The sequence below is a fragment of the Echinops telfairi genome, unplaced genomic scaffold, assembly GCF_000313985.2.
Source record: "Echinops telfairi isolate 266 unplaced genomic scaffold, ASM31398v2 ScPeMD7_7469;HRSCAF=8507_0, whole genome shotgun sequence".
Taxonomy (NCBI): domain Eukaryota; kingdom Metazoa; phylum Chordata; class Mammalia; order Afrosoricida; family Tenrecidae; genus Echinops; species Echinops telfairi.
This window is the reverse complement of record NW_022111372.1, coordinates 9,899,857-9,915,247: the sequence shown is the minus strand read 5'-3', so window position 1 is coordinate 9,915,247 and position 15,391 is coordinate 9,899,857. Positions and strand designations below refer to the sequence as shown.

Below are 15,391 nucleotides of genomic sequence, written 5' to 3'. Positions count from 1 at the left end.
TATATAGACTATTCCACAACATGCAAATGGGCAATCTAGTACCAAACTCATAAAGCAATTATAATTCTGATACCTAAATCAGGCAAAAACAGCACCCAAATTGAAAATATACACCATTATCTCTAATGGATATAGATGGCAAGATATTCAATAAATCCTTAGTCAATATAATTCAACTATGCATCAAAAATGAATACATCACTATTAAGTAGAATTTGTAGCAAAGCGGATTCCGGGAACCCAAGAGGCAAGAGAATTTTGGGAATAATGAGGGCAACAAATGTATAGATGTGCTTTACACAATTGATCTATGTATTGTGATGAATTGTATGAGCCCCCATAAATTGATTAATTAAAAAAAAAAGAAAAGAAAAAGCAATCGATGTAATTATTCAGAAAAGCAATATAAAGGAAAAGAGTCATATGATCATATCAATAGATGCAAAAAAGGCATTCGATTAAATTGAAATCCATTCCTGATTAAAACAACTCAATAAAATAAGTACACAATGTACATTTGCCAATATAGTAAAAGCCATGTATACAAAACCAATATCCTGCATCTCACTTTTTTTTAAACAAAGCTATCCTTTATCACTACCTTTATATAACATAGTCCTTCCTGGCAGTTAAAGTTAGAGTCATAAGACATAAGAATGATAATAAAGGTAACCACATTAGCAACGAAGAAATAAAAATCTCTGTATTTTCAGACAACATAGTCCTATGTATAAAAAAACTCCAAAGATTACATTAAGCTATTGCTGGAACTAATTTAAAAAGTTGGCAATGTAGCAGGTTATAAAATCAACATACAGAAATCAGTTGGATTCTTTTATATTAAGGATATCGGTACAGAAATATATCAAAAGAACAATACCATTTACAATAACTACACAAAACATGAAATATTCAGGAATAAACATTACCATAGAAATGAAAGATGCATAAAAGGGAAACTAAAAAAATACTCCTTCAAAAAAGCTAAAGAAACTTACATTATGAAACAAGTTACTATGTACCTGGACAGGTAAACAAAACATTGTGAAAATGTTAATATCCCCCAAAATACTTTTCAAATTCAATGTCATTCTAATCCAAATCCCACAACAATTCTTCAGAGAAATGGAAAAACTAATCACCAACTTTATTTGAATACAAAATAAATTTAAAATAGATAAAACATAATTAAAAAATAAAAACAAAGTAGAAGGCCTTTCATGCCCAGATCTTAAAAGCTACTATACAGCTGTGATAAGTAAAACAACACGGTGCTGGTACAACAATAGATAAGCAGACTGGTGTATTAGAATTTAGAATTCAGAAATACAACCAAGTACCTATAGACACCTAGCTTTTGATAAAAAACCGAAACACAGTAAGTGGACAAGAGACAACCTTTCCAAACACTTGTGCTGAAAAAATTGGATCTTCAAATGCAAAAGAATGAAACAAGACTGATAACTCACACCAAGTACAAGACGAACCTCAAGGTGGACCAAACACCTCAACATTAATCACATAGTTAACCTCCAGTTCCCTTTCTCATCGGATCACAACACTGGTCTGGGAGGTCATAAAAGGAAGAAAATAAACATTAAAGTTGCCCCTCAGTGCTATTGGAACTCAGGCTAGTTTCAAACAGGCGGGAAAAAAATCACTGTTATAAAGGCAATCAATGGGAAAGAGGGACAAACTTTAAGATCCTAAAACAAGACATAAGCACACCACTGACATAATGAATAATATCCATACTATAGAAGATGAAGTAAAGAACTGTGACCTACTAAAATATGACATTTATAGATATGAAAAGACTTCATCAAAAGAATCGAGGGATCCTACTAATTGAAAAAATTATATTCAATAATAGTAAATTGGATGTATAACTAATGTCCAAAACTATCAAAAACTATAACATCTCAAGAAGAAAAATCAAATAACTTCCCCCAAAATGGGTCTGTACTAGTCTAGGTACTTTGGAGAAACAAATCCACAGCGACTCATGTATAAGAGAGAGTTTTATGTAAAGAAAAGGTGCATCACGAAAACATCCCACCCCAATGCTGCCCAAGCCCACAAGTCCAACATTAACCCATTAACCCAACACCAGTCCACAAAGTCCTCCACCTCACAAAACTGGCAATGATGCCGACTGCAGGAGGAAAGCTGAGTCAGTGAACGAACAAGCATCTCTGCTCTGGCAGGGGTCTCCACATGGCTGCTCCAGCACCCAGGGCTGCATCGGGATAGGTCCATGTAGCTTCTCCTTGGGGATGTCTTGTAGAAAGTCAATCTTGCAAGCTGAAGCAGGGAACTGCTAAGGCAGCTGCACCCGGTGCAACCATCACAAAACAAGAGACCCGAGAACTAGAAAGGCAAGGCTCACCACCCATTTATCCCTCCGCCTTTCAATTAGCCCCACATGTGATTATTGGCCAGGCTGGCACAATTAACTAACTCAGGGTCCAATACATAACTACATAATTTATCAAATATGGTATCCAGGAAAACCACCATATGAAGAAATATTTGATCATTAGCAGTAAGAGAAAACAGATTAAACAACAATGTTGTATCACATCACATTGACACTTTTGGCAAAATTAAACAAAACACAAACTAATACATACTTGAGAGGTTGTGGAGAGACAGAAACGCTTTCACATTGCCGGTGGGACTGTGGACTGGTACAACTACTATGGAGGTCAATATGCCACTTCCTAAAACAAAGACAATTACAGGTGCCGTATGATCTGGTCATCTCTCTACTGGGTATGCACTCTAAAGAAAATTAAGAACACAACATGAACAAATATGTGCACACCTAGGTTTATTGCAGCAATGTCCACAATGGCAAATGCATATAAACAACCAAAACGCAAACTATAGAGGAACACTTAAACAAACTCTGGTATAGTCATACTGTGGAATTTTATGCATAAACAAGCAATGACAACACTTCTAAACACTGCAAGACATGGACAAAACTAGAGAACATCATGCTTAGCAAGCTCAGTTATTTTCACAAAGATAAATATTTAATATCACCATAGCCCCTAATAAAATGTTTAAAAAAAAAAAAAGTAAAGAATAAGAAACTGGGCTTATATACGAACAGATAAACTTTATGAGCAATTGGCAGGCCAGAGATGGGGGTGGGTAAAGACAGAGGAAAGTGATGGCTGGGAGGGGGGCAGGGGGACAAAACACCCAACCAGATATATGGATATCTGGTTTAATGAGAAATTTAATGGGATATAGTTATTGATTTCAGTTTTTGAGATGGGCTGTGTAAACATATAAAGCACGTTTCTTTACAAAACCAAACCAAACCTTCTTCCAGATTCCTTATCCTTCAAGCCTAAATAGTTGTTTCAGTGGCTTTTTAAAAAAAGAGGGAGAGAAAGTAAAATTTGAAGACGTTGCACTCTTTAGTGACAAGTTCATCTCAAACAAACAAACAAAATGACATGATGCCAGTGATACTAGACACCAGTGTCCCCTACTAAGTGAATGCCCACGTTACATGTGAGCATAATCTAATCTTTGGAACTAGTAGGTCATACAATATCTGGTCACTACTTAAACATTAGTATAACTTGACAATTTGCATCATAATCTTAGAATGAAATAGCTGTGAATATTTTATGACCAGAACATTTGAAATGAGATGGTGAACTAGGAGCTATTTACTTTGGAAACTTTGATACTGTTTCACTAGAAATGCTTCTTGTCTGTGTATGCATTATTGAAATACAGATTGTTTTGAAGGACAATGAAATAATTGTGCATATTAAGATTGTAAATAAATTGTCTACCTCAATTATGTGTTTAAAAGTGTAGGGGTTTTATAATATATTTTCTGCCACAGTTGTCAGAAAATGTTCTTGATGTAATTGGCTGCCCTTGTTCAAGGGCTAAATGGAGAGGAAAGCTTTTGATGAAGAAGGGGAGCAGGTAGACTGTCTAACTGATTGCATTTTCAGTGTTAATGCATTTTCACATTGCCTGTCTCTGTTAGTCTCTTTCATCACGCTCATTATACAAAGTAAAGTCTTGTAAAAGCCTATTTTCTGTAACTAAGCCTCTTTTCCTCTCATAGAGAGTCCTCACCTTGCAATCATCATGAGCCCACTAACTTCAAGCCAGTGAGTGAGAGTAAGGCTGTTTGACTACACGAGCAGCTAACCCGAATCCAAACCTAATTACTTGTATAGAGTTACAATGCCTGGACTTCAGAAATATATCTACAGTGTTTGACACTATCTGTAAATCAGAAAATCAATGAGTGAAGGAGTGATTTTCACGGAAAAGAGTCATCATGTATTTGTTGATATTTGTGTTTTCTGTTGATATGTGTGTTTTCCAAGAAACCCATTCCACTCCCCATCCCCTTCCATGAGAGCAGAGATACATTTCAAAATAAGGAATATCTTATTGAATCATCACAACATTGAATTTGTGATAACAATTTGCTTTGACCTCTGTATCTCCACAATTAGAAGAAAACAAGTAACCAAGAGGAAAACAAACAAAAACGGTTGTTCTTAAAAATACAAACAAGCTAACAAAAAATTATATGCTTACTTTAATTACTTCTCTCATGGTACCTATTACCCTTTTATCTTCCATTTGACCATCAGTCTATAGAATATAAAGTCTTCTTTTTAGAAATAACATTTCTAAATGTTAAATTCTAGTTAATTATTTCCATCATGTATTTTAACATCATGTCAGCTAAGGTTTCGATCTTGGATTTATTTATCACATCCAAGATTCACTTTCTAAGCTTTGTCAAAAGCCTATTGGAGTGACTGAGGATGCTTTTGGGAACATTAGGTGGGGAGGGTCTTTAGTGGAGTGCAGAGGGTGGGCAAAATTCAACAAGGGCATTGGCGTTTATGCCAGGAACGCAGGAGGGTGCTGTAGAACGCTGGGGCACAGAATAGTGGATCTTCAGGCTGCACAGCATGCTCCAGAGGTGGCCTCAGTGAGATCCCATGCTAAAACTCCATGGGTAACCTGGACTCCACCTCAGACACTTGGAACCTGACGACTTAAGCCGGAAAACATATGGTGTCCAAGGAAGCAGAGCACAGCTGTACCAAGAACGATTGGTTGGCAGACAAACAAAACATTACTACATCAATATCCAATATGCTGTATAAAGATATGTATTATTCTGACAATCCTGAGGTCATCCTGTTTTATGTTGCTATGCTTGTTCATATTAGGGTGTATCTCAGAGGTGCATAGCCATTAAGGGTCACCCTCTTGACATTGGGGTAGTTGTTTCTCTGTCTTTCAGTAAATGAAACTCAGGGATGCTGAGCCTAAAGGGAAAGCTAATAGAACAAGGGTTTCAGAGGAGACAGGGTTTGAGGTGTCAAGGAGTCCAGGAAGGAAAAGTATACTTGGAGTCTGATTATGAAAGCAAATGGACAATTCTGTTAGACGTGATTGATCCATGGAATGATATGACATATGTATTAACTACCAGGTAACAGCAAATTGAAAGGAAAAAAGAAACATAGATCCAGGCATGGGTTTGGGGCTTGCACTAAATCCTAACTCCAATTTAAGAACAATTTGTTCTTACATCATGGCCCTGCTCAATACTCACCCTCAGGAAGGGAACACAGATGCGGGTGCTAGAGCAAAATGTGGCAAGGAATGTAGACTGTGCCTGTCTATAAGAACAAATAGCATATCGAGTCTTAAAGGCTTGTCTCCCAACAAGCAGCCATCTAAGTGAGATGTCAACTAAGTCTACATGGAAGAAGCACACCATCATCAGTCACTGAAGGATTGGAATGCATATAATCTGAAGTCAATGGAGGGATCAGTATCAGAGCCTAAATTGTGAGAATGTGGTGCGCAGAAGACAATGAATGACAGTGGGAACCCAAGATTCATTGTGGAACTACATGGGAAATAAGCCCCGATAACTCCCTCAATCTAAAGTTAAAGAATGGGAGAAAGGTGGTTGTTAAAGAGAGTGCTTGGGAGAGAGGAGTACAGAAGTTCAAAGGCATAAATCTGATCTGAATAGTTAAAACTTTGTCAGTAGATCCTTCTCGGTGATGCAGGCTGGATTGGATCTGGTTTCCAAAATTTTCTGTATTTTTTGGTTTGTATTATTTTGTTTTTTGTTCATTCATAGTAGCGTGTATCTAAGGGTGCTAAGTCAATGGAGGTCACTCTCTTGAAGCTGTATTATGTGCTTTCCTGTTTTTCAGTACATGAAACCTAGGATTAATGGATCTATAGGGAGGGCAAGTAGAATAAAGGGTTTGGGGGGAGTAGGATACAGTGGTGCTTGTGGGGGGGAGGCGGTGTTGGGGTGTAAAGGGGATACGATGTCAAGGAGTCCATGTTGAAAAAGAGTGGTTAGAAAATGATTGTGCTGGCAACTGTACAATTCTACTTGATGTGATTGAAATATGGAATGATATGTTATATGTATTAAATCCCAACTAATAATAATAATAAATTAGAAGTACACATACCATAAGTACACTTTGATTAAATAATACCAATGCAAAAGAAGTCCATAGCCCAGTCAGATACCCCACATGTGCTCTGTGGCGTTGGTGTTAGGTGCCAGTGAGTCCATTGTGATTCATCGGGATGTGGTGCACAGAGGGAGGACACCTGCCAGTTCTGCGCCATCCTCACAATTGTTGCTGTCCTGGAGCCCACTGTGGCAGTGATGGTGCCAATGAATTTCCTTGAGAGCCTTCCTTTTCTTCTGTGCCCTCTATTTCACCAAACATGATGGCTTTCTCCAGAGATTGGCCTCGGCTGAAAATGTGTACAAAGATAGAAAGAAGTCTCACTATCCTTGCCTCTAAGGAACACTCTGGCCTTCCTTCTTTCAAGAGAGATTGCTTTGTCCTTTTAGCAGTCTATGGTCCTTGCGCTATACTTAAAAAGTGCCCCAACCCCAATGTATAAATTATTGTTTAGTCTTCCTTATACAGTGTCCAACTTTCATCTGCGTCTGAGGCAATTGAAAATACCATGGCTTGGGTCAGTTGTACTGTAGTCCTCAAAGTAATATCTTTGCCTATCAACATTTTCAAGAAGTGTTGTGCAGCAGTTTTGCCTAAAGCAATATATCATTTGACCTCTTGACTACTGTTTCCAAGATCATTCATTGTGGACCCAGCTAGATGAAATCATTGACATGCATCCTTTTTATAGTTGATCATGATGTTAATCACTGGTCCAGTTGTAAGGGGTTTGGTCTTCTTTGCAATTGAGTTGTAATTCATACTGAAGGATGCAATCTTTGATCTTCATCAGCAAAATCATTCCTAACTTCCAACTAGCAAGGCTGTGTCATTTACATATTTCAGGTTGTTAGTAAAACTTCCTCCAATCATGATGCCACATTCTTCTTCATATAATCCAGTGTCTTTGATTATTGGGTCAGCATACAGTATGAACAAGTATGGGGAGGAACACAACCCTGATGCACCTTTCCTGATTTTAAACCATGCAGTCTTCCCATGTCTATTCACACACTGCTTCTCCATGTATGTACATGAGTATGAGTACAATATAGTGTGACCCTATGTAAATCCTATTTGTTGATAATTATTGCTCCATACAAAAGAACTAGCAAACATTATTTATTCAGATGTTCACTGGTAAAGGTTATTTGATATTACCTAATCCAGTAAATCTCACTGCCATCATGTTTACCCTGACTCCCGTGAGCCTGGCAGGGCCGAGGAGACTGTTCTGTGTGGTCCCAGAGGCTGTTAATACAGAAACAGATGGATGACCTTGCCTTTCCACTTTGGAGTTGCTTTGGGTTCTAACTGTGAAACTTTCAGTTAATAGTTCAAAACTTAACCCACTGTGCTATCAGAGCTTCTCAATATTATTTATTGTTGTTGCCTTTCGGTGAGTTGGTTGAAGCTCAGACCAACCTTGTACAAGTATCTTGACATTTTCTGAATAAATATAATATCAAAATATTTTAAGAAATAGATTTGATTTTTTTTGTATTTTGTTCCTTTTATTTTCAATAAGAACAACATTTAAAACATTCTGAGGGTAATCTAATTGAGATATTTAAAACCCTATCTATATAAAACCAGAAGAATATACTCCCTCTGTCAATAGAGCATTTGAATCTTGGTTCTATCATGATTCAGTTGCTATTTATCATTTTTGATAAAGGATACACAATTGAATGGAGACTTAATTGGTTCAGTGTACAGAGAAGGTTTTTGAAATTAAATGAAATGACTTTCATTAAGAGATGGCCTGTAGATTTTTGTTTTTATCAATTACATACACCGTTTCCCCGAAAGTAAGACATCCCCCGAAAATAAGACCTCCCCAAAAATAAGGTCCCCCGAAGCTACCGTAACTCTGGACTCTGGACCGTAGCAGCGGGTGCTGCTGCACAGCTCACTGTTGGCCACAGCGCAGCTGGAGCAGACAGGAAATGCAAGGTCTCTTTTAATAAAACAATAAACAATAAATGTGTACTGTATTCTTCTTCATGGAAAAATAAGACATCCCCTGAAAATAAGACCTAGCGCATCTTTGGGAGCAAAAATTAATATAAGATACTGTCTTATTTTCGGGGAAACAGGGTACAAACATTAAAGTTTATAGTGACACTCACATTGCCCTAGATGTAAGATAGCCATGAGAGCTGAGTTGAAAATCAAGAGCTAGTGAACACATTTTAGGCTGGGAGAATTTTTAGAAGTGATTCCGAGGTATATATAATACACAATTTCTAAAATGAATAAAAGTTTGAAATAAAATGTTCAGAAGATGTAAGAAGTGTAGCTTCTTTCATCTTAATCAACGCAACTTCTGATGAGGTAATGAAGAGCAAGCAATCAGTCAGAACCCAATCTACCCAAATGAAATCTCAAACAACAACAGAGGATATTTTTTTCCTTGAGTTTGTGTTAAGAGAAATGGGCAATGTAAGTGCTATGCAGATTTAATGTGCTAATGAAATCAATTCATCAAGTTTTAAATTATGTAGGAAATTAAAATAAGAAACAGTAACAGTTCTGTACACAAAGACACCATGCCCCAGGAGAATATCTAGCTTTGATAAAATAAATAAATAAACTGTCTTAGCAAGTTACAGATGAGAATTTTTATAAACTATATGCCAGCTGCTTTTAAAGGCTTCTTCTTTTTTTTCTTTCCAAGTTCTCTGTTGAATTTACTGAATCTTTAATTAGAATGAGTCAGGAAGGGAAGTCTGGAAAGGATGGCCAATCAACCTGTTGTAATTGCTTTCCTAGCCAGTACAGCATTGTTCCTGAATTGTCTGTCACCAGAATTACATGTGCACGAATCCAGTTAAGAATATGAGAGCAAAGATGTTTTAAGGAAATTATTTCCAATTCAAATATATATATATCGAATATATGCCCCCGAGTGAGTGCAGAACTTCAGGATCTGATTTCCTACCACCCTCTAAGAAAACTTTTCTGATATTCCATGTTAAAATATCTTTTACTCATTAGTAAACTGATAAAGTGATGGTTGTTCCTACCATGTTACAAGACATCGCTCTCATGCAAGGGAGAACAATCAAAAATTGTTATTGATTTTAACAAATTAAATCATTTCAATGATGGAATATGAAATAAATCTGGAAACCTGTTTTACAGTCTTCTATTTCTAACAAAATTAAAATAGAACATATTTTATTGATCAGCTAAAAATTATTTAAAGACTTAAAAACAAAGTATTAGTATATGATTTTGGCATATATTTCAAATTAGTCCAAAGAGCTCAATGAATATATTACTAGAGTAATAATATCCATCTAAATATTGATGTGAGCAGAGTATTTAATTACTAGCAAGATGAACAAAAATAATAGTAGTAGAATTTATTCTGACAGTAATTCATGGATAATATTGGGCCTTACATAAAAAAGAAAACCAATATAGTCCTACCTGCCTTACAAGGAAATGCTTTCAATAAAGCTGTTTTAGTAGGTTAGATGGTTTATGAAAATCAAATTAGTTTATATGTTTAACTTACTACAGATAATTTTATAATAATTTATTGCAGAACTGTTTTTCAAAGAGATGAACTTTTATGCTGCAGTAACTTCCGTACATGTTTACAAAAAGCTATGTTCTATATAAAATGTGTGCAGTTATTTTGTACTTTAAGTAGGCAGAAATATCTATTTTTTGAAATAAAAAGAATATGAAACTATCCTCACATTATCCCCAAAGATTATATGTCTGTAGACAGTAAGAACATTATAGAAAACTGATTTAGAGTAAGTATTGGAACTACACATGCCAAATAATTTATAAATGTCTTATTTTGTGATTTTTTTCCTTATTCACTCAAATTTCTCTTAAGAACATTCAAAAGATGATTGAATGAAGAAACAGTTGTGGCACTGGAATGTAATATTTCTAATGAAATATCCTTTACTTTTATTTCTGAATACAAATTACTGTACTGAATGCATAATTTATATTACTTAAATTAGTCACTAATCCTGCTGTGTGATGGGAAGATGACAGACATCCCCATCGACTTTCAGGGTTCTGGAATATCAGAAATGTTAACAATACAGAAGCTAAGGGGAAAAGTCCACATATGTATCATTTCCGTCTTCAGCTGAACAATTAATAGGTCATACAATTTTAGTTTCTTTTAATTGTACCTCATTAGTGTTTTATTATTTGAACTTGCTTTCACCAATCTGGATATTTAGGCCACATAATCTTAAAAATCATAGCAATTTCTGAGCTTGGAAAATAATAAGATAAATAAAACTTTGGACTCTGTTCAATCTCCCCTGAGGTAGTAATATAAATACAATAGGAAACATTTTCAAAAAAACACCCTTCCTGTTCTGCTAAGAAAATATCTAAAGCAATTTTGGGATTCAAATAATTTAACAACTGATTCGCTGACCTGTTGACAATTTTAAGTTAAAAAAAAGGTATTCCAAATGAAGTTAATTATTTCATACAATTAATACTTAAATAAGAACAATAAAAGAGGTACATAAAACTAGACTATAAGAGTGCAAAATATTAATGAAAAATATTACGTAATATCTGAAAAAATCAATAGCTGTTATTTAAAATACTTCCACAATGCTTTTTATTTGAAATTGTCACTTGAAACATTTGTAGTTTTCTTTACATCTATCTGAGCATTATAAGCTGTGTGATTTTTATCCTTAATCATATTTTCACTGGAGGAGCACTGCAGTGGTTCTCAATCATCCTAATGCTGCAAACTTTTAATACACTTCTTCATGTTGTGGTGACTTTCGTATTCTTCCTGAAAGCCTACTCCAGTCTACTCCTAAAGGCTGCAGGGCTCCCATGTGCACCCTGCTGTAAATCAGCAAGTTTAGAAAATTAACAGCCTTCAACTGATTTGCTTTTGTACTGCCAATTAAACATAAGCTCAAGTGATTCTGGCTTTTATTTCTGCCAATGTTTGGTAATCCCACCATAGGCCCAGGAGTGATCAGGTTTCACAAAAGGAAGGCAGGTTGGTGAGCATGTAGTTCTCCCCACAGACCTGAGCCAGTGGCCCAAATGTGACCCTTCTCATCTGGTGTGCAGGCTATGAAAACAGGTGACTGAAAAAATCTTCTTCAGTTAATTCAAAAAGCTTAATCAACTGGCCAAAATGTTCTATTAACTGTTAGGATCCTAATAGAGGCAAGGTTACTAACAGCAAAGGTATTTTAACTCTCAGGATACCAATCACAACTTGATTAGGGATCTCTTGCAATGGCAAGACTTCAGGTCCTGAGGTATATTAGGAAGGAGATGTTAAGGGAGAGGTGGTTGGTAATATACTGCTGTGCACCGATACCCTGGACTTTATAGATAGAGTATGATTATTAACTCCTGATCCATGCCCCATCCAAGAGGGCACTTCTGCACACATACCACATCTGTGTATGATCTCTTAAGCGCTTAAAGGCAAAGACATAAGGATTTTGGATCATGTCCTCTCCCTTGACAATCTAGGTCTAATTGAAGGATGGTATTGGTCGTGGGGTGTTCACGAATTGGGCTGCGATCTCCCTGGACCACAGTTCAAAACCACCAACAGCTCCGCAGGAGAAAGACTGGGCTTTCCTGTAAACAGTGACAGTCTTGGAAGCCCACAGGGAGTCGCTATGAGTCAGCGTTGACTCAACGACAGTGAGTTTGGCTTTTACTATTATTATAATTTAAGCTTCCATTAGCAAGTCACTTTTCCTGATCTCCCAAGGGACATATGAGTGGTGAATTATTACAGGAGAAATGCACTGGGTTTTTTTGCAAGCTGTCAAGTCTGAGGGACTTCTAGTTCTTCAGTAGGCATCCCAGTGCTGAATTGTGTGTGTGTGTGGGGGGGGGGGGGGGGGGGGGGGGGGAGCAGGGGCTAGAGGGGGTGGGGTGGGGTGCCCACAAGCCTCTTAGAACAAGGTTAAACAAGCAAAAATGGGGAAAAGATGTCAGGATTGCGGTGGGGAGGGAGAGTGAGAGCTCTCTGGCTAAGGGTCCCCCTGCCCAAGATACACAAAGGAAGGGAGGAAGGCTCAGGGCATCCCCTGCCATCATCCTTGGAGTTCTCAGTGGTTGTCTGCATCAGAGCATACTCAAGAACCTAGTAAATTTTTCCCAGTTGGTATGGTTGATGCACCCACCTCTAGTTGACCTTCTCCGCCTTGGACCCTGAATCTCATCCCTAGGAACTATGGTCAATGGTGAATCTGCAGGGCCTGGGCTGTATTCCCCTACTATGAGCACCTTTATAAGGCATGAAGTGGTACCACTGGTAAGACCCAGAAGGCTTTCCAAAGGGGAAAAATGGTCTCTGGAACTCAAGGCAGGAAATCCTGATCAGTAAGGGCAGCCAATAGCCAATGTTAATAATCATATATGGCAAAATAAAAAGGTGAAAGGGCTTTTGTCTGCCATCACCAGTCTGTGGGCAAAAGCGAGGATGACGTCCAAGGATCACAAGGTCTTTTACCAGAGGACAAGACAAGGAGGCTTCAGCAATCTGTTGGAAAGATCGTCATAAAGGGTCCCAAACACACAACAACAACAAAGAAACAAGGTCAAAGGCCCATCTATTGAAAAGCAAACATTCAGATGAAGACATACCTGCTGGATGTCGAAATAAAAAGTGGGAAGATTTCTAGGGGTCTCAGGGGTTTCCTAGGGTTTCAACACCAAAGATGTCCTTTGTTGACGACCATGGCCTCCCTTTCTGCTCCCTCAGAATAAATGAAAGGTCAGTGGCTTGAACGCAACAAGGAGCTGTCACAGAAATGCTGTATTTTGCTCAGCCATGCATTTCTTCAAAGTGGAAATAAGTTTTTACCCCCGAACAGGTATGCGTCTTTCCCCACAGAACAGAGAAGATCCAGGGGTATTTCAAAGCAAGGGGTTTTATTCTATACTAACAAATGTGTGTTAATGAAGTGGGGATTTTTTTTTCTACTTCTGAGAACAGGAGGGTATTAGGGTGCCTCCTCTTTGGGGCCCTTATTTAGCCGTACTCAGATCTCTCATGGCTGTAGGAGGTGTGTGGTTCAGTATGTTAATAAAGCAAAAGGTATCTTGGGGTCACTTGTGACCTCTACTATGCATGCATAGCTTGAGAAAGCCGGTAATGACAGAGGTCCATGATTTTTGTAATTGGTTAGATAGATTCCAGAGGCAGTTATTTCTGAAGAGAGCATGAGATCACAGAATTTCCCCTGCCCTGTTCCTAACATATAGACATCCAAGGAGCTGTCACTGCTGGTTGTCATTGGGCATAAAAAGGAAGAGATTTAGCTTTTATGGGGAAATTGTTTTAGAAGTGAGAGTTAAGAGAAAAAACAGAGCTACTCTTTAGGAGATATAATATTTGATATCTAGGTATAAAGGAATTTAAAAAATAAGAATAAGTGAAGATGCTAGAGGAAAACAAGGGGAATTCTCCCCCACAAGTCACAGGAAATGAGTGCTTCAATTTGTGTTGTCCTGAAGTGTAGTAGAATGGTACATAAACATGGATTTATGCACCAGTGTATCCTAACTTTTAAAGTAGCAGCACTGTTTCCTAGACACATGACTAACATGTGAACTTCCTTGCCTCCTAGACTTTGCCCTGTTGTCCTGGGATTTAATCAGGCAGGCTATGTCTCTGTGCAATATTTTTGTGGTAGTTTGGAACATATTCCTTTTTTGTGTGTCAAGTTTGTATTTTTTAATAGATATTGTTAAATTACCAATTCAAAATCTTGTACATTTTTGGTCTCAGTTATGCCAGTGATAGTCTCAGAAGGCCTAACTTATCAACCTTTTGATTTTTGCTAATCTGATAGATGAACAATAATATTTTAATGAATCTGCTATTTCCTGATTAAAAGTTAGGTGGGATATCTTTTCATTGTGTGTATCAACTATTATATTTTTTGTTCATTTCATCAGGCTGTTAAATTTTTCTAGTATATTGTAAGTGATACTTATTTATTAAGGATCTTAATTTTTCACCTTTTAGTGTAACTATTTTATAATTTTACATAATGTATCATTGCAATTATTTTTTAGTCCCTATACTGCACAGAATTGTCAATATTTATGGGACATAATGTTTATAAGTTCCCTCATGGAATTTTTTCATTTGCTTTGCTTGTTTCAATCTTTGTTTTAATAAATCTACTATTATTTTATACTTACAAAAAAAAGAGTGCTTCAAGAGGAGGACTTTAATGAGGACTAATTTTTTAATTTTTAAAAATGGACCCTATCACTGATATTTGCTAATTTCCTTGATTTTTCTGGAGAATGATAAGTATATAACACATCTGTATATGCCTGTATTTAGATCTCTATAAATGCCCTTTGCCTCCTAGTTCTTTCCTCTATTTTTTTTTTTTGTGTACTTTCCTCTTGTCCCACTATCATGTTCGGCCTTCATTTGAGTTTCAGGAATTCCTCTCCATTACATTGACCTTGATCCAGTGCTGCCAGACCTCCTACACCCTCCTTGCCACTGATTTTGGATCACTGGTTGTTCCCTTGTCCCTGGGTTTATTAGCACCCACTTCCTTTCCCTCACCTCACCCTCTCCCATGTCTCTCTGGATCTGTCATCCTGTTGTTCTCTCTTCTGGCTTGTTTATCCCGCCTGTCCCTTCCAGGTAGACTTTCAGCAATAACAATATGCACCAACACAAGACTGAGTAAATATATTTATATACAATGAGGGGGAAATAGATCTATGTACATAATATTATAGGTTTAGTATTAAGGAAACAGATGGACAATGGGACCCTACTCAAGTGGGACCCTCCCTCAACGCAAGAACACTTTGTCTAACAATTCAGCAGTCTGAGATGCTTACCTTCTTGGCAC

The 15,391-nt window shown here is 37.1% G+C and overlaps 1 non-coding gene across 1 annotated transcript; it reads left to right on the top strand.

The window, feature by feature from the left end:
• Positions 1–1,527: 1,527 nt before the first annotated feature.
• Positions 1,528–1,647, top strand: LOC115873652. Its single transcript, XR_004048542.1, has one exon. It is a non-coding gene; the product is annotated as a small nucleolar RNA SNORA61 (small nucleolar RNA).
• The last annotated feature ends 13,744 nt before the right edge of the window (positions 1,648–15,391 follow it).